The following is a 22,773-nucleotide window of genomic DNA, read 5'->3' as shown; positions in this document are numbered from 1 at the left end:
TTGATTTCAACTCAGGTCATGATCTCAGGGTCCTGGGATCATGCCCTGTGTCAGGCTCTACACTCAGCAGGGAGTCTGCTTGAGATTCTGTCTCTCCTTCTGCGCCTCCCCCCACTTGTGCTCGCTCTCTCCCTTTTCTCTCTCAAATAAATAAATACATCTTTTAAAAGAAAGGTAGAATTGTATTTCAGGCTGCCTTTATGTGAATAAAAATGTTAAACTTTGGCATGTTTGCTATAATTTATCTGCTACCCAAAATATGGAGCTTAACTTTTTCATATTTTATTATATATAATATTTGCAGTTTTATTGATGCTCCTAATCCATTTCTTGTCATAGAAACACTTTATCAATACAACATGCCAATTATTATACACAGCTTGATTTTTCAAATAAAATAAGTACATTTTTTTAAAAAAGATTTTATTTATTTATTTGACAAAGAGAGAGAGAGAAAGCACAAGCAAGGGGAGTGGGAGACAGAGAAGCAGGCTCCCCACTGAACAAGGAGCCCAGTGCAGGACTTGATCCCAGGACCCTGAGATCGTGACCTGAGCCGAAGGCAGACACTTAACCAACTGAGCCACCCAGGTACCACAATAAGTACATTTTTTAAGGAAACTTCATTCTGTTTTCCACAGCGGCTGAACCAATTTACATTCCCACCAATAGTGCACAAGGGTTCCTTTTTCTTCCCATCTTTGCTAACACTTGTTATTTCTTGTCTTCTTTATTTTAGCCATTCTCACAGGTGCAAGGTGATCTCTTGTTCTGGATTTGATTTGCAGTTCCCTGATGATGAGTGATGTTGAACATCTTCTCATGTGTCTACTCACCATCTGTATGTCTTCTTTGGAAAAAATCTATTCAAGTCCTTTGCCCATTTTAAAATCAGACCATTTTTTTGTGTGTTGAGTTGTATACATTCTTTATATATTTTGGATATTAACCCTTCAAATGATATATCATTTGCAAATATCTTCTCCCATTCAGTAAGTTGACTTTTGTTTTGTTGATGGTTTCTATTATTATGCTAAAGATTTATATTTTGTTGTAGTCCTGATAGTTTATTTTTGCTTTTGTTTCCTTTGCCTTAGAAGACATCCCTGCTATAACCAATGTCAGAGAAATTACTGTTGTTAAAATTAATTTTGATTCTAGACTAGTCTTGATAGTTTTTTGAGTGTTGAGAGGAAAATCCTTGTCAAATCCATTATCTATCTCTTGCTGAAAATATCTCTTAATATTGTCCCTTTTGTCAGTTTTAACATATTTGTTTTATACAACACACAACTTTTCTATTCTGTTCTGCTCTACCGGATTATAATTGTCTTTTTAATCATGAAATATACAAAGCATATTCTTTCTCTCTCCACTTTTCTGATAACAGTACTAGCTTCTATATCTCCATTTGATTTTTGAATCAGGATTATTTCTTTGTTTAAAATTTATATATTTTCCTACACTTAATCATGCAAGCTGGAAATGACATATATGTCCCAAACATGCACTACAATGCAACATACTTACACAATGCACATTTAAAGTGAGATGTACTCTGTGAAAACACTAAAGTTGTGTTTAGCAGGAAAATGTTTCACACAGCTTCAGTATTAAAATTTAAAGTAATCAAAATTTTAAAATTCAATTGTTTCTTGGATGCACTAGCCTCTTTTCAGGTGCTCACTAGCTACATTGACTAGTGATGAATCTTGCCATTTACAACGATGTGGGTGGAGCTAGAGAGTATAATGCTAAGCGAAATAAGTCAGTCAGAGAAAGACAAATACCATACAGTTTCACTCATATGTGGAATTTAAGAAACAAAGCAAACAAGCAAAGGGAGGGTGGAGAGAGGCAAACCAAGAAACAGACTCTTAATGATAGAGAACAAGCTAATGCTTACCAGGTGGAGGGAGGATTAAACAGGTGATGGGGATTGAGAAGTGCACTTGTGATGAGTAGTACCGGGTGATGTATGGAAGTTTTGAATCACTAAATTAGACACCTGAAACTAATATTACACTGTATGTTAACTGGAATTAAAATAAAACCTTAAAAAAATGAACAACATATATTCTAGAATAACCCACCATATTGTACAGCACAGATTCTAAACAAACAGACTTGACATTCTAATTTTAAGGCAAGTTTGGATAATTCCTCTTCCTAGTTGTTTAAATGCTATTCCACTTGAGGCAGAGAAAAGCAAGAGAGCTTGCAGTAACTGTATCATAGTTTGGGAGAGAGATATTATACCATCTCCAGAATGCTCACAATCCTTTTGCTCATTGTAACTTTTGGTAATACACAGAGTGAAAGGTAAAGTGCTTCCCCAAATTTGGAGAGAAAGTTAAAATTAGCAGACAATAAAGTGATTAAAAAGTAAATAGACATATCTGAGAAGACTGACTGGCTCCCAGCAAGATTAGCAACATTTACTTGCAAACATATTAAAAGAATTGTTACTCTGTATAGGTATGTCAGTCAGATGAAGGCCATCAAATCAAACATTAGCGGTGTTCATTACAAATACTCTCTAGGGGATGCCTGGGTTGGCTCAGTTAGTTATGCACTCTTGGTTTTGGCTCAGGTCATGATCTCCCAGTCGTGGGATTGAGTCCCTCCTGGATCCAGCCCCAGGTAAGCTCTGAGCTCAGCAGGGAGTCTCCTTGAGATTCTCTTCCTCTGCCCCTCTCCCCACTCATGTGCATGCTCTTGCTCTCTCTCTCAAATAAATAAAAAAATCTTTTTAAAAAATACTCTTTACGATAGTCTGAGTCCACAAATATTTTCCAGAATTTACCAGTTTGCTACTGGAATTTTATAATTTATAATTTATAATATTTTGCATCAAATTATAAAGAAATGATCCTTTAAAATCAATAAATTAATACCTATTAAAATAGCCTATTTTTCATTTTTACGATTACCTAATATATATTAGATAATATATTAATTAATATATAATCACATATAATACAGAATATATTAATATACATATATATTATATGTTGATATATAATAAAATAATATATTGTGATAATATATTAATACATTGTGTAAATTAGTATCTGTAATATATTTTATATATGTGTTCTCTTAAGAACATCTGAATAATCAACATTTGCTATACAGTTTCAGTGTTTATATTTATATATGTGTTTAGAATTGTGCTGTTTAGATGTGTGTTTAGAAATATGTGACAAGGGGCGCCTGGGTGGCTCAGTCCATGGGAGCGTCTGCCTTCAGCGCGGGTCATGGTCCCAGGGTCCTGGGATCAAGCCTTGCGTCGGGCTCCCTGCTCAGTGGAGAGCCTGCTTCTCCCTCTCCCTCCACCACTCGTGCTCTCTCTCTCTCACTCACTCGCTCTCTCTCAAATAAATAAATGAAATCTTAAAAAAAAAAAATGTGCGACAAGTGATTCTCTGAAGTAATAGCCAGTCACTTGAAATTTAGTATCTCATAATCTAGGTCTGGCACATCCTGTCAAATATACTTGAAGAGATGGTAACCTCTTATTTCGGAGATTTCCATAGTTATTACAATACTCTTCCACTTAACTCTAAGCAATATCTCCATTTGTTTCAGTCATAATCACAGGAATTTCTGAAATATGAAAGAAGGACTATGGTTTTATTTAAAAAATAGAGAGGGGCGCCTGGGTGACTCAGTCGTTAAGCGTCTGCCTTCAGCTCAGGTCATGATCCCAGTGTTCCGGGATCGAGCCCCATGTCGGGCTGGGAAGCCTGCTTCTCCCTCTCCCACCCCCCTGCTTGTGTCCCCTCTCTCGCTGTGTCTATCTCTGTCAAATAAATAAATAAAATCTTTAAAATAAATAAATAAATAAAAATTAAAAAAATAAAAAATAGAGAAACTAAAGATCAATGGTGAGATTCCTATAGCCAAATGTGAGAACAGATGTTCTTATTTCTATTCTAGTGCTTAACCTTTGGACTACTTTGTCCTTTGGGAGTAACAACCACTGTGACTGCCCGTAGCCTGACCTAGATCATGAAGCTTTGCAGAAAAGATCCCCTCCTTTTACCCTTTATACCTTCATCAGATCCTTATGCCATGTTATCACAGTAAATAGAAAAAAATATATTTTTAATGTATCACTGACTTGCAACTACACTTCCCAGGTGACCTGAGGCTGTTCTGCTGTTGTAGCTCACTGTGCCATGAATTGGATCATCACAATTTTACTGACATCAGATCCCAGTGGGACCAAAAACTGCAAGAAGATTGTCAAATACTTCAATTTGTCATCTGTCACCCAAGATCCTTTTTCCCCCAGGCCCAAAATAACTGTGTGCAATGTGATCTCAAATAAGATAAAATGTTGAAAAAACAACAGGAATCTTGAAACACATCAAAGCACTTTGCAACATGTAACAAAATGTTATTGCCCTGAAGCGGATAAACTTATTAAAAGAGAAATATATAATACCAAGGAGTGAAAAATAGCCTTTTATATTAAGATAACATCTTTCATCTGAAAATATCCCAAGGTACTTTTTACAAGCTGTGCAATTTGAATTATTCCCCTATACTGAAATACAGGGACATATTGATTAATTTCCCAATAGCTGAAGTATATATTTTTTTCAGAACATGTAACTTAAAAAAAAATTGCCTGCTCCTTTTGGTCATTTCATTGTCCCTGGTAAGCTTTATATCACAAAGGCCATACCTACTCCTGTATGATTGCTTATACAAAGTTCATGTGAGCTATTATTGATAACATATGACTCTCAGTCTACTGCCCGTTAAGATCTTCTATTTATAAAGAACAGAAAACTCTCAAGTTCCAAAATGGATGAATAACTTTATGGGGAGCAATATAGGAGATGGACATGTTGCTTGAAGCCAAAAGAAAACCTATGGTAGAGACAGAGCTCATAAGAGCTAAAGCCGGAGCCGAGGCAGATTTAGACACCTAAGCACCGGATTTGCATAGTTCCACTCTAATGCTCCATGATTGACATGAATCATTCATTGTCAGTTTCTCCTTACTCCAGCAGATATATATTTGTCTCTAATCATCACTGAGCCTGTCTGCTCATGAGTTTGGTTGCTATCATCACCTTCCATCATTAGCTTGCACAATAGTTGATAAATTCTTTTAATCTCCCAAATTCATAAGGAAGAAAACACGCTTGTCCCAGCTCATCTTTTTTATACAAGGCCACCATTTAAAAATCTTTGGCCATGTCTTTAGTTTCACCACCCTTGCCACCTTCATCTATTCTCTACATGCTTGTAGACTGCAACTTCCATATCACAAATTTGCTCTTGTCATTTCTTTAATAGAATTTTTTCAATGCATTACTCAGAGGCTTTATGATAAAGTTTAAACTGCCTAAGGTAGCATGTCAGTGCATCATGATCTAGCCTTACTATTCCTCTAGTTCTGTTCTTACCACTCATTGCCTTACATTCCATTCATCCACTATAATGTTCTCCTTCATTCTCCATGCTTTCTCTTGATTCTAGATTCTACATTTATGCTGCCTCCTTCCTCTACCAAAAATGCCTGCCCTGCTCTTTGTACCTAATTAAATCTTACCTATTATTGAGTGCTTTATTTATACACTGCCATATCTCATGTTTCTGTAGGATCCTCCACTGCTTGAGGGCAGGATTGTTTCACAGTACTGAAATGCCTAGCATGTACCAAACACGTGCTAGTCACATAATATATCATTGTTGAAGAAATGGAAACAAATGTGTGTGCTTATATCTGTTTACCTAGATTCTGTCCAATCTAAATAAACTAGTCGCAGAGGATCAAAATGTAGATGTATTGCTTAAGTCTATAATTGTTTATGTCTTTATCTGCATCCTAGAGATACCATGGGATAGTTGACATATTTTTACAACAAATCTTCATTCTTATTTCTTCTATCAACAGATAATTATCTCCTTCCTTTTATGTACAATGCATTTTATTATTTGCTAAAGGAAAAAAAAATTGAAAATTGCAGTGCCTTTCTTTGAAGACTTCAAAGGCTAGTGAGAGAAACATAATCAAAAACAACAATAAAGCTAGCAATTACAATGTAGAAACAGATAATGCATCAGTCATGACAGGTTAGTTTATGCTATGATAACAAAGGACTATAAAATCTTAGGAACTTCAGCATTGCCTATCATGGGTCAGTTGTAGGTCTGCTCTACAGCATCTTCATTCAGATATACAAGCTGATAGAGCAGCTTTTATCTGCATTATTCTCGGTTTCATGGCACAAGAAAAGGAAAATGAAATACACATGTTGACCTTAAGCTTCATGCCACTTCTGCATATATCCCAGTAGGCAAAGCAAGTCACAAAACTTCATTTGCGTTAAGCTGGGTGGACATGCATAATCCTCCCATGGGAACAGGCTCTTCAAGGATGGACATTATATCCTGGTGGACTGAATTCAACCCTGAATTGTATATAGACTAAACAGATGAGTTAGAATTATACAGGTGGGGAGGAGAAAAGACTATTTCAGATATTATGTGATGGCACAGAGGTAAATGAGGTCATAGTAATTTATTCTGACTCAACTGGAACATGGAGTCTCTGGACAGACATATAGTTGGGTAGATGCCTGGGTAAAGTGGAGGAGCCATCCTCAGGGGTTTGGAAGTGATTGGGAATTGTTAAATGATTCCAAATCAAGAGGCCAATACTGTAAGAGTATGTTGCAGCTGTCTGAAGAAGCTTCTGGTAGGAGTTGGGACCAGGGGAGTCTGCAAGAACAATGGTCTGTTAGGAGACAGTTACAACAATCTTGATAAAAGGTGTTAAGGGACAGAACCATGGAAGATACTGTGTGAACAGAGGACAGGAGGGCCACAGGAAAGGTCTGGTTTTCTTATGCTGCTTCTGTTTTTATTCACTGCCTTATGAGCAGTTCTAAGTAATTTACCTTTAATACAATTTCAAGTTTCCTACTTCAGGATATAGAGAAAATGATTCAGCTGGGGTAAATTAAGTCTTTGGGAAAAAGGTCATTGTGACTTCTGTTTTCATAGCAAATTATTATCATTGCCACTTCTGTGACATATTATCATTATTAATTGCCCTATACAATCATTATATCACTTTAATCTATGACGAAAAATGAGAGACTGTGGTCTTAAAAAATAACAAGAAGAGAGGTTGCCAAAGGAATCTTAATTTTCTTTCCTCTGGATCTTGAATAGTAAGTTTAGAGAAGTGTCATCACCATCACAGATTTAAGAGTACATTTTACAAAATAAGAGTTGTGACCCCAGGAAACTCTAACAAAATTTTAGGTAGCATCTGATCACAGAGAACTTGTAAATTAAAAAAAAAAAAAAAAAGATGCTGTCATATTCTCAGTCTTTTTCCAGTTTCCTAGATCTCATACCTTCAGCACATCTGGATGCTTTGTTTTCAAAGGAAGCAAAATAATGGGAATTGCCATCAATGTCATCCACAGCTTTGGAATAAGGCAGTTTTAAATTCACAAAAAGCTACTCTAATTGCTACATTTTAATCCAGAGATTGCAAAAAGCTGGAATGTGTCCCCTGTATTAGAAGTCTTTGTAAATTTTTAGTAAGGTAGATAATAAATATTCAAAAATGTTCTCTTCTTTCCCAACTGATTCACTACAAAATTCCTGTGAAAATATATATTTTAAGAACTTATTTGTATTCTTGTATGTATCAATGTGCTATATAAAATCTGCTGAAATTAGCATCAGAGACCAAAGTTATAAAATAAACTGTATCAGAAGTCATAGAAATCATCTATTCAACAACGTACGCTATTTTAACCAATTTATAGATCTTTTGATAAATATTTTTATAGCATAACTAATTCAGCTAAATGAAAATAGAGAAGTAAAATGTTTTTATTATTTTTTGTTTGGTATTAAAGAGGGTGTTTAAAATATATTTTAAGTGGTCTGGTTAACCTGTCTGTGGCAAAAAGTAGAACTTTTCACCACGATGGAAAAAGAGAGTAGTAGAAAAGGAATAAGCAAAACTAAAAACCAAAGGAAGCAGAAAGCTAAATCACATGTCAAAATGGCATAAAATGTCAAAATAATCAAAATGGTAGACTGAGGTATGGGACGAGAACCATATACATCAGCATGTTGAGAAATCAAGAGTCAGGGAGCGCAGGCATGAGGAATTACAAAGGAAAACTTATTTTCCATGTGACTGGCTGTCTTTTATATGTGAGTGAACCTGGTACATTAAAATGTTCAAAAGGGACTATGGTTAAAAACAAACAGAATGGTTATCTGCTATTCTTCAGCAGACACACTCCACTTACATAACAACTACAGAAAGAAACAACCAACTGCAGTAAAGTAGCAAATCTATAGCTCTGCATATCTGGTCTTTTACACAGTCTAAAATTAGAAAAAAAATATTTTTAGTAAATTTAGAAGCTATTAATAGAAATTAAGAATACATTAAGTAGTACAGAATAATGCAAATGGAAAAGAAAAATTATTTAAAATTTCACCGCTATCAACACAAATATAATTATTCTATATAGTAAGTGAATTAAATGGTACTGTCTATAGATATCTATACATACAAATATATATATGTATATTTGTATGTATATTATATGTATACAGAATATTTTTCATGATTTATACTCATACATATTCTTGTATATGTGTATATATATATTTATGTACTATAATCTTATAAATATATGTGTGTGTATATGTATTTGTTTATATATGGAATAATTATTTATATATTCTACACAGTGAAAAGTTATATACTCTACATACATATACATAGAAAAATGTGCATTTGTTCTACATATATACATAAAATATTTTATATATTATATAGAAAGATAGTACTTTTTATATATATTGATATGTATTTATTTCATTTTTTTCTATTATGAACAATTATACATGTCATCAGGTATTTTTCTAAAGCCCCCTTTTATATTGGTTACATGATATTTGTTTTTTGTCTATTCCTGTGGCAACAGAACTGATTTAATGCTTTCTCTGTATTAGGACATTGAGATTGTTTTTGGTTATCTGCATTACAAATTGCACAATATTGATTATACTATAGAGAAATTCTTCAGAAACATTTAAATAATTTTCATGATACATATTGGATAGGTGAAAGTTACCAAATTGTTCTTAATTATTTTTTATCCTACCTTTATAGTGGAGGAGCCTCACTTTACTGGAATCTTATCGCTATTATAGGGGTGTGTGTGTGTATGTGTGTTTCGTTTTAAAAATAGAATCACTGAAAAGTGTCTATTAGATAATCAAATATATTTATTTAATTAGAATATTAGCCCTATGTCAATTTTTTTGCTGCAAATATTTGTTAAAATTTGTTGCTTGAGTTCATTTTTGAAATTTTTTAAAAAGATGTTATGTATTTATTTGAGAGAGAGAGGGAGCAAGAGTGGTGAGGAGAGGCAGAAGCAGACTCCCCGCTGAGCAGGGAGCCCGATGCAGGGCTAGATCCCAGGACCCTGAGATCATGACCTGAGCCAAAGGCAGATGCTTAACCAACTGAGCCACCCAGGCACCCCTGTTGTTTGAGTTTAAAATAGGTTAACAGTATTATATTTCATAACAGTATTACATTTCATACAATTATAGTATTTTAATATAATGATATGGATCAATCTTTTCTTTAGAGTTTCTGACTTTGAAATATCAGGAAATATCAAGACCTTGGAAGGTCTTCTTCTGTGCAAAGGTTATATAAATAAACCTAAATTTTTCTTCTAGAACTTTTATGATTTCATTTTTTAAATGTTTAACATTTATTAACTTATCTAGCTATATGTCTGAGTTAAGGTGTGGATCCTACATTTTCTCCCAGAAGGCTTACTAATTATTTGATTAATGGATTCTTGCCCTACTAATTTTATGTCTTTTTAACATATTTAATTCTTCTATATTTTGGATCTATTTATTTTTTCTAACTCATTTTCCTTCTCCCTGCAAAGATCACAGTATTTTCCTAAGAGTAGTTTTATGGGAATGTTTAACATATGACAGAACGTGTCCAGATATTTAATAGTTCCCAAAAATAACATCAGCTGTTCTCATCATCTCCAAGACTGTTACCTGCAAACAACAGAGACTCATCTCTCATTAGTTTATATTAGAGAAAACTATTTTTCAGATAATACAAGGAAGTATTAATTACCACACTCTAGGTACACAGTTTGTAAATGACAGTGAGATCTTGAAGACAGGCCTCATGATTTATTATATAAGATGATTCTTTTGTATAATACCATGATTTATCATTAACATTTTGAAATATTTGCACACAATTACAAATGAACATAATCTGCTCTGACAAAATCCTTCTTTTTTTTTTTTTTTAAAGATTTTATTTACTTGACAGAGACACAACGAGAGAGCAAACACAAGCAGGGGGAGTGGGAGAGGGAGAAGCAGGCTTCCCGCTGAGCAGGGAGCCGGATGTGGGGCTCGATCCCAGGACCCTGGGATCATGACCTGAGCGGAAGCCAGATGCTTAATGACTGAGCCACCCAGGCACCTCTGACAAAATCCTCAGAGTAGGTGGGGTCTGGGGGTGGAGGATTTTGGACTAGAGACGTCTTTGTGCTATAGGTTGTATTGTGTCTTCCCCTCACTGTTTATTGTTCAAACTCCCACTACTTCAGAATATGATCTTAGTGGAAATTGTATTGTTACAGCGGTTTGGTTAAGATGAGGTCAGCCTAAAGTAGGGTGGGGCCCTAAACCGGTAAAACTGATATTCTTATAAAAAGGGACATTTTGGGACGCGTCAGTCGGTTAAGCGTCTGCCTTTGGCTCGGGTCATGATCTCAGGGTCCTGGGATCGCGTCCCTCATCGGGCTCCCTGCTCAGCAGGAAGCCTGCTTCTCCCTCTGCCTGCCACTCCCCCCGCTTATGCTCTCTCTCTCTTTCTTTCTCTGACAAATAAATAAATAAAATCTTTTAAAAAAGTGGGGGGAACATTTGAACACAGACATGAACAGAAGGATAATACTACGTGAAGACTGGAGTTATGTTGTCACAAAAGAACTTTCAGAAGCTGGGAGACAGGCCAGGAAAGACCTTTCTCTAACAACCCTCAGAAGGAACCAACACTACAGATAACCTTGATCTCTAACTTCTAGTCTCCAGAATTGCGAGACAATAAATTTTGGTGTTTAAGCCACTTGATTGATAATAATTTATTCTGGCAGCCATAGAAAGCTAACACACTTTGTTATCTGGGTTGTTGAAGAAAGTCAGTGGCTCCAAGAGACTATGGACAATTCTGAGATGTTCATGATCAACTTACATACAAATTCTGTGGATTTTTTACTCTCTTTGACTTTTTATTTTGAAATGATTTTAAACTTATAGAAAAGTTACAGAAAAGTGTAGTGAGCTCCCTTGTGCCCTTCCTTCAGCTTCTCAGTTTACTTAATCATAGTAAAAGGATCCAAACCAGAAAATGAACATCAGTGCAATACTATTAAGTAATCTGTAACTATTCAAATTTTGCAATTTTTCCTACTAATAAACTTTCTCTGGTCCAGAATTTAATTCACATCTCTTATTGGATTTAGTTGTCATGTTTCATTAGCTTCTTTCAATCTCTTACAGTTTCACATCTTTCTTTGTCTTCCACGACCTTAAGGATATTGAAGAGTCCAGGCCAGTTATTTTATAGAATACTCCTCATTCAAATTGTTTGATGTTTCCCTGTGATTAAATTGTCATTATACATTTTTGCAAAAAGATCACAGAAGCAATATGGTGCCCTTCTCCATGGTTTATATCAGGGGATTTATAATATCATACTACTGGGAATATCAACCATGTCTTTATAGCTGAGATGGTGTCTGCCATATTTATCCACTATGAAGTTACTACTTTTTACCCTGTGTAATTAAAATAAATACCTGTGTGAGATACTGAGACTGCAAATATTCTTTTTTTTTCACTTAAAAATATATCTTGGAAATCACTTCACATAACTTCAAAGATATCTCCCTCATTCATTTTTTTAAACCTGCAAAGTACCCCATTTTGTGGATATACCATAGTTCATTCACCCGTTCTCCTATGTACAAGCATTTAGATTGTTTCAGTGTTTTGCAATTATAAATAATCTTGTACATATGTATTTTTGGATTTTTGGAAGTTGTCTTCAGGGTAGATTATTAGAAGTAGGATTGCTGGTTAGACAGTAAGTGTATATGTATTTTGTTAGGTATTGCAAAATTCCCATCAGAAAGGTTTTACCAGTTTGTATTCCTACCAGCGATGTGTCCAAGTGCCTGTTTCCTCACAGTCTCATGAATAGAATATGTTGCATGTTATAGAATTTTACATTATGGTAGGCAATTTGGCATAATGTTGAGGAGTCCATAATAGCAAGAGTTGGGAGGAGGATTCAAAAGTCCAGGACCCAGGAATGTGCTGCTGCATGCAGAGGGGTGTACAGATAGGCAAGAACACAAAGCTAATAGGAATTAGCTATAATAATGTCTTATACATTTCCTTTGTACTCTAAAGTTTCTTTTTTTTTTAAAGATCTTTTATTTTTTTTTTATTAGAGAGAGAGAGCGAGAGCACAAGCAGGGGAAGCAGCAGGCAGAGGGAGAGGGAGAAGCAGACTCCCCGCTAAGCAGGGAGCCCAATGTGGGGCTCGATCCCAGGACACCGGGATCATGACCTGAGCTGAAGGCAGACGCTTAACCATCTGAGCCACCCAGGCACCCCATGTACTCTAAAGTTTCATGGAAAGAGACAACTCAAAATTTTGTTTTGTGTCTTACCTCTTTTTTTAGTATCTGCAATCTCCCTATTCTCCAGGCAAGCAAAACTTTCATTATTACAGAGTCATTTCTTCTCTTTTTGGAGAATCTGTTACTTTCCATCCATGTAGATGGGCTGATCACATTCTCTGGTGCCACAGTTGAACACATCATTGAGGCAGAATCAAAGAGATAGCTACACTGCCCAGGTCTAAGTGATGGCTTCAAAAATCACATAGCACCCAACCAAGGCCAATCAGGGTTAATTCTTGTGTGTTTTTGTTTGTTTGTTTGTTTGTTTGTTTTAGAACCTTACTGGGGAAAAGGCTCTCTCTTACCTCTTGGTTATTAAGCTAACCAAGAACTGTTAGCTAGAACTGTTAATATTTGCAACAACACAAGGCAACCTCACTTTATCACCAAGTAAATATAAAGGAAAGCAAAGTGAAGGAGAGAGAAACAGGGCCCTAATAGATAGTTAAATATTTAGATTAAGCTGTGCCTGTAGGCTGTCACACCATGGATCTCTCATTAGAAGATGCAATAACTTCTCATTTTGTTCATAATAGTTTGAGATTGCTTTCACTTTCAATCCTAATAATCAAATAGAATATTCTGTCAGAAGTTATCTTGCCTTAGGACTCTTTAGTCATGTGAAAATAATATAGGCAAAACTGTAATATTTCCTTGAGATAAATGGTTTGTCTTAGTTCAATTCCTGTTCATTAGGTTTCTGAGGATAAGGGAATGGCCCTGAGGCCAATGATCAGATTTTTATCCTTGAGTCATGTAATGAATAAAAAGTGTCATAGCTATCAACAGGTGCAGTAACATCCATGTGGGACTGACTCTTGGTTTTTCCAGTGAATTAGCATTAAGACATATTTGAATTTATCAAAATGTTTTGGAGTAGACCTTTTTAGGATTTAGTGTGTTCCATGGAGTATATAATTATATTTACAAAAACTCTATGGAATGGCCATTAACAGTCCTTATTTTGCAAAGCACACTTGCATTTTTAACAAATTCTGCTTCTCTTTAAAATTTTTCTAACTCTCAAAACTTGGACCATCTTTACAACAGCTCTCTGCAAAAGTACTTCCAAAACCCAGCAACGATCAGACTTTCCTTTCTATAATTGATTCAATTGCCAGCCTCCACACCCATCCCACACTTTAGCTCAATCCCACCGTATCCTCTCTTCTGTTATCCCTTCTGCAGTTTGAGCTGTTTGCTTTCTGCCTAACAATCTCACTCCCTCCCTAACAAGTTTTAAGCATCAATTATAGTTGAGTTTATTGCTGGGATCTAAAAAGAGCAAGCCACTATCATGTCTTAGTGGGCTTGAGAGATCAATGTGCCAATAATAGTTACATTCCAATATAGTAAGTTCTGTGAGACAGGAGTGTTATAACTTACTGTGGAAAAACAGATAGGGAGCAGATTAACTCAGTCTAAAAGAGGTAGTAATTCTTGGGATAGACTTCATAGCTAAGATGAGACTTGAGCTAGGATTTAATTTCTTTTATTTGCTTGAAAATTTTCTCTTTTCGGGACACCTGGGTGGCTCAGTCAGTTAAGCATCTGCCTTCAGCTTAGGTCATGATCCCAAGGTCCTGGGATCAAGCCCCATGTCGGACTCCCTGTTCAGCAGAGAGCCTACCTCTCTCTCAGCCCCTCACCCTGCTCGTGCTCTCTCTCTCTGTCAAATAAATAAATAAAATCTTAAAAAAAAAGAAAATTTTTTGTTTTCCTGCCATAACCAGGCTCTACCTTCCCTAAAAAAAATTATTAAATACTATTTTTCATACATTTGCCAAATGTTCTTCTCCAAGTAAATAGACTTCAAGTTCACTATTACTTTGGTTAAGTACACCAAGAGTTTCAGCTAAACACTTGTCCTTATAAAGTGAGTTATTTTGGAGTCAGACAATTCACATTATTATTGCAGAATGACTGTTACATAGGCTTAGTAGATAATCTACTAATAGTTTTACTTCATAGGTATTTGTGTAGGAATATAAAATAATCACTCAGTATTTTACTTTAATACCCAATCACTTACCTTCTCATTAATTTTATAAAGGAGTTAACTTAGAACTCAATTATATCACATCATGTGCTTTTATGATTAAGCAGGTGGTAATGCTTGGACTGCAAGCTCAGTTCTGTCAAAAAAGAAGCTTCCTCCTACATTAGAAATTAATGTGCTTGTAAGGCAGCAGCAATTTGTTTATGGTCTGTTCATGCAAGGAAGACATCATTAAAGGCTACATCAGTACCAGCACAACTTTGATAGAACCTATAGCATAATTAGTTTTTAACATGTTAAAATCGATAAACATCTTTCCAAGTGTAATCATATTCCGATATGTTGCTCATTATGCATGTTGTGAAAGGAGAAATGAGAACTCAAAAATGTTTCAAAGTAAGTTCCCTGATTAAAAAAAATAAATGTGTGAAGGTGCCTGGGTGGCTTAGCCGGTTAAGGGTCAGACTCTTGATTTCGGCTCAGGTCATGATCTCAGGGTTGTGAGATCAAGCCCAGCATAGGGCTCAGGGCTCAGCTTAGTGCAGAGTCTACTTGAAATTCTCTCCCTCTCCCCTGCCCCTCCCCTCACTCACTCTCTCTCAAATAAAATAAATAAAATCTTAAAAAAAAGTGTGTTTTCTTCCTCTTTAGTGTGAGTGTGAGAAAAGTTGTGTGTGTTTGTGTGTGTAGGCCTGTATTCATGTGTATCCATATGTGTATGCACACACTTTGGAAACTGACTTATGTTTTTTAACATTTTGCCAAGACATTGGAGTAGATAAGAGACGATAAAGGCAAATGAGAGGGAAGTATGTCAACCTTCAGCCATTTCTGAGGCACTGGAACTTGAAGAAAAGAATGAATCATCATGGTTCAAGATGTATGAGAGAGGATGAGGCAGAACAATTAATTATCTTGCTGCCTGTTGCTAATATCCATGGAGGGCTTTCCCATGTAGCCCTTCCCCACGAGACAAAATAATCTCTAGCCATTTTGCCTCTCTGCTGATGAAAAGAAAGGCTAAGGGATTGTTATTGCTGCTGAAGCTTCTGAAATCAAGGCTTCACCCGGTCAGCATGCCTGCACCAGCTGCCATGCCGCTATGTGGTAATGGCAAGAAGTGGGTGGTGATCAACTATTATTTTTAAAGATTTTATTTATTTATTTGTGAGAGAGAGAGAGAGCCCACAAGCAGGGGGAGCGGCAGGCAGAGCAGAGGGAGAAGCAGGCTCCCCACTGTGCAGGGAGTCTAATGTGGAACTCCATCCCAGGACCCTTGGATCAAGACATGAGCCGAAGGCAAACTTTAACCAACTGAGTCACCCAGGTGTCCCAGGGTGGTGATCAATTCAAAAACAAATTTTCACAATTTTATTTACCTTGCATTTTGTCTAGTATCACAGAATAGCCATCTGGCTAGAGATGTATGACTGACATGAAACATTTTGGCAAAAAGTGAGTTTTTTGGATGGTGAGGGCCATATTTTGGCTAAAGTTGAAAAAGAAAAAAGAAGGCTCATTAATATATTAATCACATGACTTTGATTTTATTTATTTTGGTAACTGTTGAGAACTTCCCTTTGTTGCTCATGTCTGGCCCCAGGGACTCAGCTACTTTCTCTTTCTCTTAAAGGGATGTCAATATTCACTGAATCCCTTCCCACAAAGACTTGCTTTTTAAGGGCATGTGTTCTGCATGTAGAGTTCCATTTATACTGGTCATTTGTTTGAAGATATATGCTATTGGGGCACAGAGATTATAAGAATCATGACAATGCAATATAATTATTCCAGATTAATTGTATCTATTAATATTAACCTCTTCTTGTCTGGGCGCTGACCAATGTAAAATGCAGTGACTTGTGTTTTGTTTTGTTTTTTTTTTAATGTATCATATTCATTCCCAGATGTCAGAAAGAGGAGTCAAAGAAATGAGAGACATGAAAGATTCATATTATAAATCTGGAAGTAGCCACATCCATAATAACATGCATAAATAATGCCTTAGGAATGTCCTTTGAAAGTGATTAGTAGAGATGTTATATTTTTAACTAAGTACTACTGCAATATAATACAACAGCTATTATAAAAATTTAATTTTCATTTTGACTTCATTATTTGTCTTTTTTTTCCCTTTAGCATGAAGAATTAAAATAGAGACTGATATTTATAAACACTGAGAGCTTTCCCTTACAGTATATCCTATACCATGTTTTAAACAAACAGCTCTTTTGAGTGGAGCTCCATCAAAGTCCAGCCCTAAAAATAGTGTGCCTGAGGCACTACATGGGCAGAGTGAGGTTGTTTTTGCAACACATGATAGTGTCTTTCCTGGCATTAAAGAGGCTCAGGTTGCAGCCACCTCTGGAAGAATATGACTGAGTTGCTATATCAATTGTGCTTTTCTTTTGCAAGATTCTAGACCAGATTTTGGCACAACTTCTCCATAATCAGACTAGAGAATAAGTTATTATCCAGCTAATGCCAGTCGTGAAGTCACTTCCTATTAGGGATAATTATGAACACAACTAGCCACTATTGGCAGGTGGTTGATACACACTCAACATTCTTTAGGGTTATTTGCTAAAGTTTCCTTGACACCCTACAGTTTGAATTTTTTTTTCATAAAGTGGGATTAAAACATACATGAGAATTCCTCAAAACAGAAGAGATAGCTCTTGTAAAACTACTTCGAAATTGGATGGTGGGTGAATGCCAGGCTTTGTTACTAGTCAAGAGCTATGTATTCTTACTTGCCTAGGAGCATGAGGGATTCAAGTTAAAAATGCCTGCATGTGGAATACTTCAAATGTTGAATGCTAAATCCATAAATTCCAAGGCTATATAGTAATTAATGTAGGAAATACTTAACCTTATTAATTATCTTCTGTTCCTCCTCACTTTAAGTTGTCAGGATGCAGTTTTATTTTAAATAGTCCTTCCAGGAAGCCTCGATCAAAATAAATAAGACCAGAGACACACATACACTGACATGAAAATATACATTTATTCCAATGATCACAAATTTTAGAAACTAAACTGAATTGATACAGACACTCATTGCTCCTATAGTTATGAGGCTGATACAAATATACATTTTAATTAATGCATCAGTACTTTCAATAGTTCACGATTCACATGACTGACTGGACCAACCCTGAGATAAAATTATGTGTTATTTTAGCAAGATATATGTACAACTTATTTTGCTGTCATTTTATTTTATAAGAAGAATGTGAGGCCCAGGTTAGAATTTTCTTTTTGCTAATGTCCTCACAAATATATCTTCTACTACAGGGCATTTCTCCCCCATCTTTTATCTTTTTTCCAAGTGGTCAAATTAGTACAGAAAAAGTATCTGTTGTTTGCAGGGAAATGATGAGCACCTCAAACACATTATCCTAAAAGAGAAAAATGTTTAAGTTTTATATGTCATATTAGGAAAAACTATTTGATTAAATTAAACTAAGAAATAGTTGACCAGTAATGCCTATATACAGGGGGAAAATGAGAACTTTCAAATTTGGGGCAAATGTAAAATGATTCATGTCACAGATTCATACTCTTTGAGACTATGTCAAATTGCCCTATTTATACTTCTCATTGTTATATCTCTACTTTTTCTTCCCCAAATGCTAGATTATTTTTAAAGTAAAAGTAATGCTGTTCACGAGTTTTGGGTTTTTAGTCTAATAAATTCAAAATGGCACATTGCGGCAACTGCTGCTAAGCCCTAAAACAGATTTATAGTATCTAATTGTTGCTTCTCTTTCAACTCTGGAACTTCTCAGTCTTACCCCAAAGGGACTAAAAAACAATAGTGAAATTTGGCTATATTCTTAGTATCTCAATTAAATCTCAATTAAATAGACACATTTAGAGTGACAATTAAGGGAAACCTATATTGAAAAATTTCTATAAATAACCACTCTGGGATAGAACATCTTAAACTCTGGGGCGCCTGGGTGGCTCAGGTCATGATCTCCAGGTCCTGGGATCAAGCCCCACATCAGGTTCCCAGCTCGGCCGGGAGCCTGCTTCTCCCTCTCCCTCTGCCCCGCCCCCTGCTTGTGCTCTCTCACTCTCTCTCTTTTTCAAATAAATAAATAAAATCTTAAAAAAAAGAAATAATATCCTTTAAAAAAAATAATAAATAAATAAATAAATAAATAAATAAATAAAAAGAAATAATATCCTTTAAAAAAAGAAAGAACATCTTAAACTCCACATAATGAACGTTTCAGAAAGGTTAGTCTTTAAACAAAAAGTACATTTTAAGAAAAGGCATGATGAAATAAAAAAAGCAAGTTAATATTGGACTGCACTGAGCTGATGCTACCCAAATTTGTGATTTAGTTTCCATACTGAAGTCCTCAGTCCTGTTCAGGGGTCACCTAATTTTTCTGGACTAGAGGCTCCTAGAAGAGAAAACAAGAACAACAATCTCTGTATTCCCATCTTAAAACAAAATGTGATAGATCTAAAAATAGCAGCTAATATATTGATTTTATTTTCTTCTTTCTCCTCTTCTTGGTAGTAACTATTATTTAGTGCTTACTAAGTGCCAAACACTGTTCTGAATGCTTCTAAAAGTGTTACAGCATGTAACCTTCCTTCAAAACCCTTTGAGGTGAGAATTAATATCATAGCTATTTCACTGATGAGAAAACTGAGCCACAGGTGTCAAATAGCTTGCCTAAGATCACCCAGCTAGTGAGTGGTGGAACAGGATTCAAGACCTGGCAGTTAGGCTATGGTATCCATGCTTCTTACCATTCTGCATACTCTTTTTTTATGTAACTAACTTTTTAGAGCTAGGTGTTTTACTAGGATTCTCACTAAAGCTCCATCATAGTTTTATCAGGTATATTCCAACGCTATTATTATTTTACAGGTGAAGAAAGTGAGATACAGCAAAGTTAATAGCTTGCCCAGTGTCACTCAGCAACACTAGAATGAGCTCAGGAATTCTGACTGTAGAAGCTGCATTTCCTGTAGTGCTATATGCCATACAAATATGTGTCATTGATCAACTGAATTAACTTATCAATGCTCTGTTTCACTTTAGAGGGATTTGAGATGTTTACAAATATGTTATACGTTGTATAAGAATAAGGCATTAGTTTGTATAATTATTACTGATTGAAATGTGGAAAGTAGCATGACATGAGAAAATGACCAGTGAAAATGGGAAACACGGGCTGAAGTTATAGCTCCATCACTGTGTAATCTCAACTGCCTGTAAAGTAGACAACACCTGTCCTGTTAAGCGCCACAGGTGACTGCGGTTCACTGTCAGTTGGTCAAACTAGTCACATGGCTCCAACTCGACTGTGAGGGAAAAAAAAAAAAAAAGAAGGAAGATGCCTCATGTACACCGGAAGGAGAGGAGAATTGGGTACGGTGAGTACTAGTGATTTCTATGATACTTTACCTCTAATATAAAACTGTAATACCCTTCTTCTAGCTTATTGTATGGATTTAATGTATTTAGCATTTAATGTATGGTACACGCAGTAAATGTACACAGATGCTAGTCAATATTACTCATGGAAAATGAAGAAATACTTAGGAAAGCCAACTAGCTAAGATATTTGGGTTTGGGATTTATTTAAAAAAAATAATGTGATCTTGCTATGCGATGAGCCTATAACAATGGTAATAATCACATTTATTTGGTATTTACTGTGTTCCAGATACCATGCAGTAATTGATTTTCATCCTCACAATGACCTTGTGATGTATGTAAGCACTATTTATTACCCCTATTTAGTATATGAAGATATTGTAAACTGGATTATCTGTTTAAATGGATGTGGGAAAAGCTTTAAAAAGAGAAACTAATTTTGTCAGTATATTTTCAAAACTTCAATACATCTATTCTTATCCATTTTAAAGACTTGACAGAAAAAAAATAACATTTAATGGGCATCTACTATACGACAGACATGATGCTCCTGCTTTAAATGTGTTATTCATATAATATTCACACCAATTTTCTTGGATTAATTACATTAAGCCACATTTGACTGATAAGGAATGTGAGACATAGATTTCAAACCTAGGTATGTGTGTGTGTGTGTGTGTGTATTTATGTGTTTAAAGATTGAGAGGGTGATTCATCATTAAAAGATATATTAAAAATGGCATCTTGATCTGCGGGTGAATGTTGTCCAATGTGTCTCAGTGAAAGATCTGTCTGCTTCAGAGTGCAGTGTATATTACACTGTGTGGAGAATGGATCAGAAATGAGCAAGCATAGCAATTAAGAAGATTTTGTAGTAATTCAGCTTCAGTCCCTGTCACAAGAACAACTGGCAACTATCCATAGACAAGAAACCATTGTGAAAATCCCAGAAACCAGAAAAGAGGCTGAAGCACTCTCCTGGACAACAGACACCAAGAAGGACTGAACTAGAAGGAGATTTTTTTAAAAGATGCCTTTTGGACTAGAAGACTAGGAAAAGATGGTGGAGGAGTAGGGGACCCTATTCCAACTGGTCCCCTGAATTGAGCTGGATATCTACCAGACCACTCTGAACACCCACGAAATCAGCCTGAGATGTAAGAAGATATAACTGGATCTCTACAAACAGAATATCACAGGTGGTTGGTTTCAAGGTATGAAGCGGTGAGCCATGATTCCACGGGCACATATCAGAAGATAAATGGAAGGGGGAGGAAGACTTCAGGATCCTTCACCGCTGGTGTGCAAAAGCCTTCTGCACTGGGGACCAGGCACAGACTCGCAGACCAGTCTGGCAGAGACGTGCCTGGACCTGGAAGCTGAGGGCCACACAACCCAGGATGCTGCAGTTTTTAGCAGCATAGACAGAAACAGAGATAGTGTGGCCTGGAGAGCTCACTGAAAAAAAGATCGCAATCTCTCTTCTCTCAGGCAGAGGGCTGGAAACGGTCTCTTCTGCTCTGACTCTCAGAAGAGACACGGAAAACCACTAGGAAAAGCCACCTGAGAACAAAAAACCAGTTTTCACTGAGCCCATCCTCCCCCCACAGGGGGCAGGACAACTCTGCCCAAACAGGGTTGCCTGAGTAACAGCGTGGCAGGGCCTTCCTCCAGAAGACAGGTTGGGAGAACAAGAGGCCAGCAACCCTAAAGTCCCTAGAAAACAGGTGCATCTTGCTTGGGTTGTGGTCAACAATTTGGACTCTGTACACTCCCTCAGCCACCCATCAACAGAAGACTAGGAGGTGGAACCTCCAAAATAGGAAAGACTCAGAGACTGTAACTTCTGCCACAGATTTACAAATGGATACAGATATAACCAAGATGTCAGAAATGGACTTCAGGGTAACAGTTATGAAGAGGATAGCTAGAATGGAGAAATCAATTAATGGCAACATAGAGTCTCTAAGGGCAGAAATGAAAGCTGAATTGGCAGAACTTAAAAATGCTATTGATGGGATCCAGTATAATCTAGATACTCTAACAGCTAGGGTAAATGAGGCAGAAGAATGAATTAGTAATCTAGAAGACCAATTGATAGAAAAGAAAGAAAAAGAGAAGGCCTGGGAGAAACAGCTCAAAATCCGTGAAAACAGAATTAGAGAAATAAGTGACACCATGAAATGTTCCAGTGTCAGATTTATTGGAATCCCTGAGGGGGTGGAGAGAGAGAACTAGAAGATATACTTGAGCAAATCGTAGATGAGAACTTCCCTAATCTGGGGAATGAAACAAACATTCATGTCCTAGAGGCAGAGAGGACCCCTCCCAAGATCAAGGAAAATAGGCCAATGCCCCAGCATGTAATAGTAAAACTCACAAATCTTAGAACCAAGGAAACCATCTTAAAGGCAGTTAGGGGGAAGAGATTCCTTATGTACAGAGGGAGGAACATCAGAATAACGTCAGACCTATCCACAGAGACCTGGCAAGCCAGAAAGGGCTGGCAAGACATATTCAGGGTACTAAACAAGAAGAACATGCAGCCAGGA

This window comes from Leptonychotes weddellii, chromosome 2 (assembly GCF_054177405.1).
Source record: "Leptonychotes weddellii isolate Sample4059 chromosome 2, ASM5417740v2, whole genome shotgun sequence".
In the NCBI taxonomy this organism is placed as follows: domain Eukaryota; kingdom Metazoa; phylum Chordata; class Mammalia; order Carnivora; family Phocidae; genus Leptonychotes; species Leptonychotes weddellii.
Note: the sequence above shows the minus strand (reverse complement) of the source record.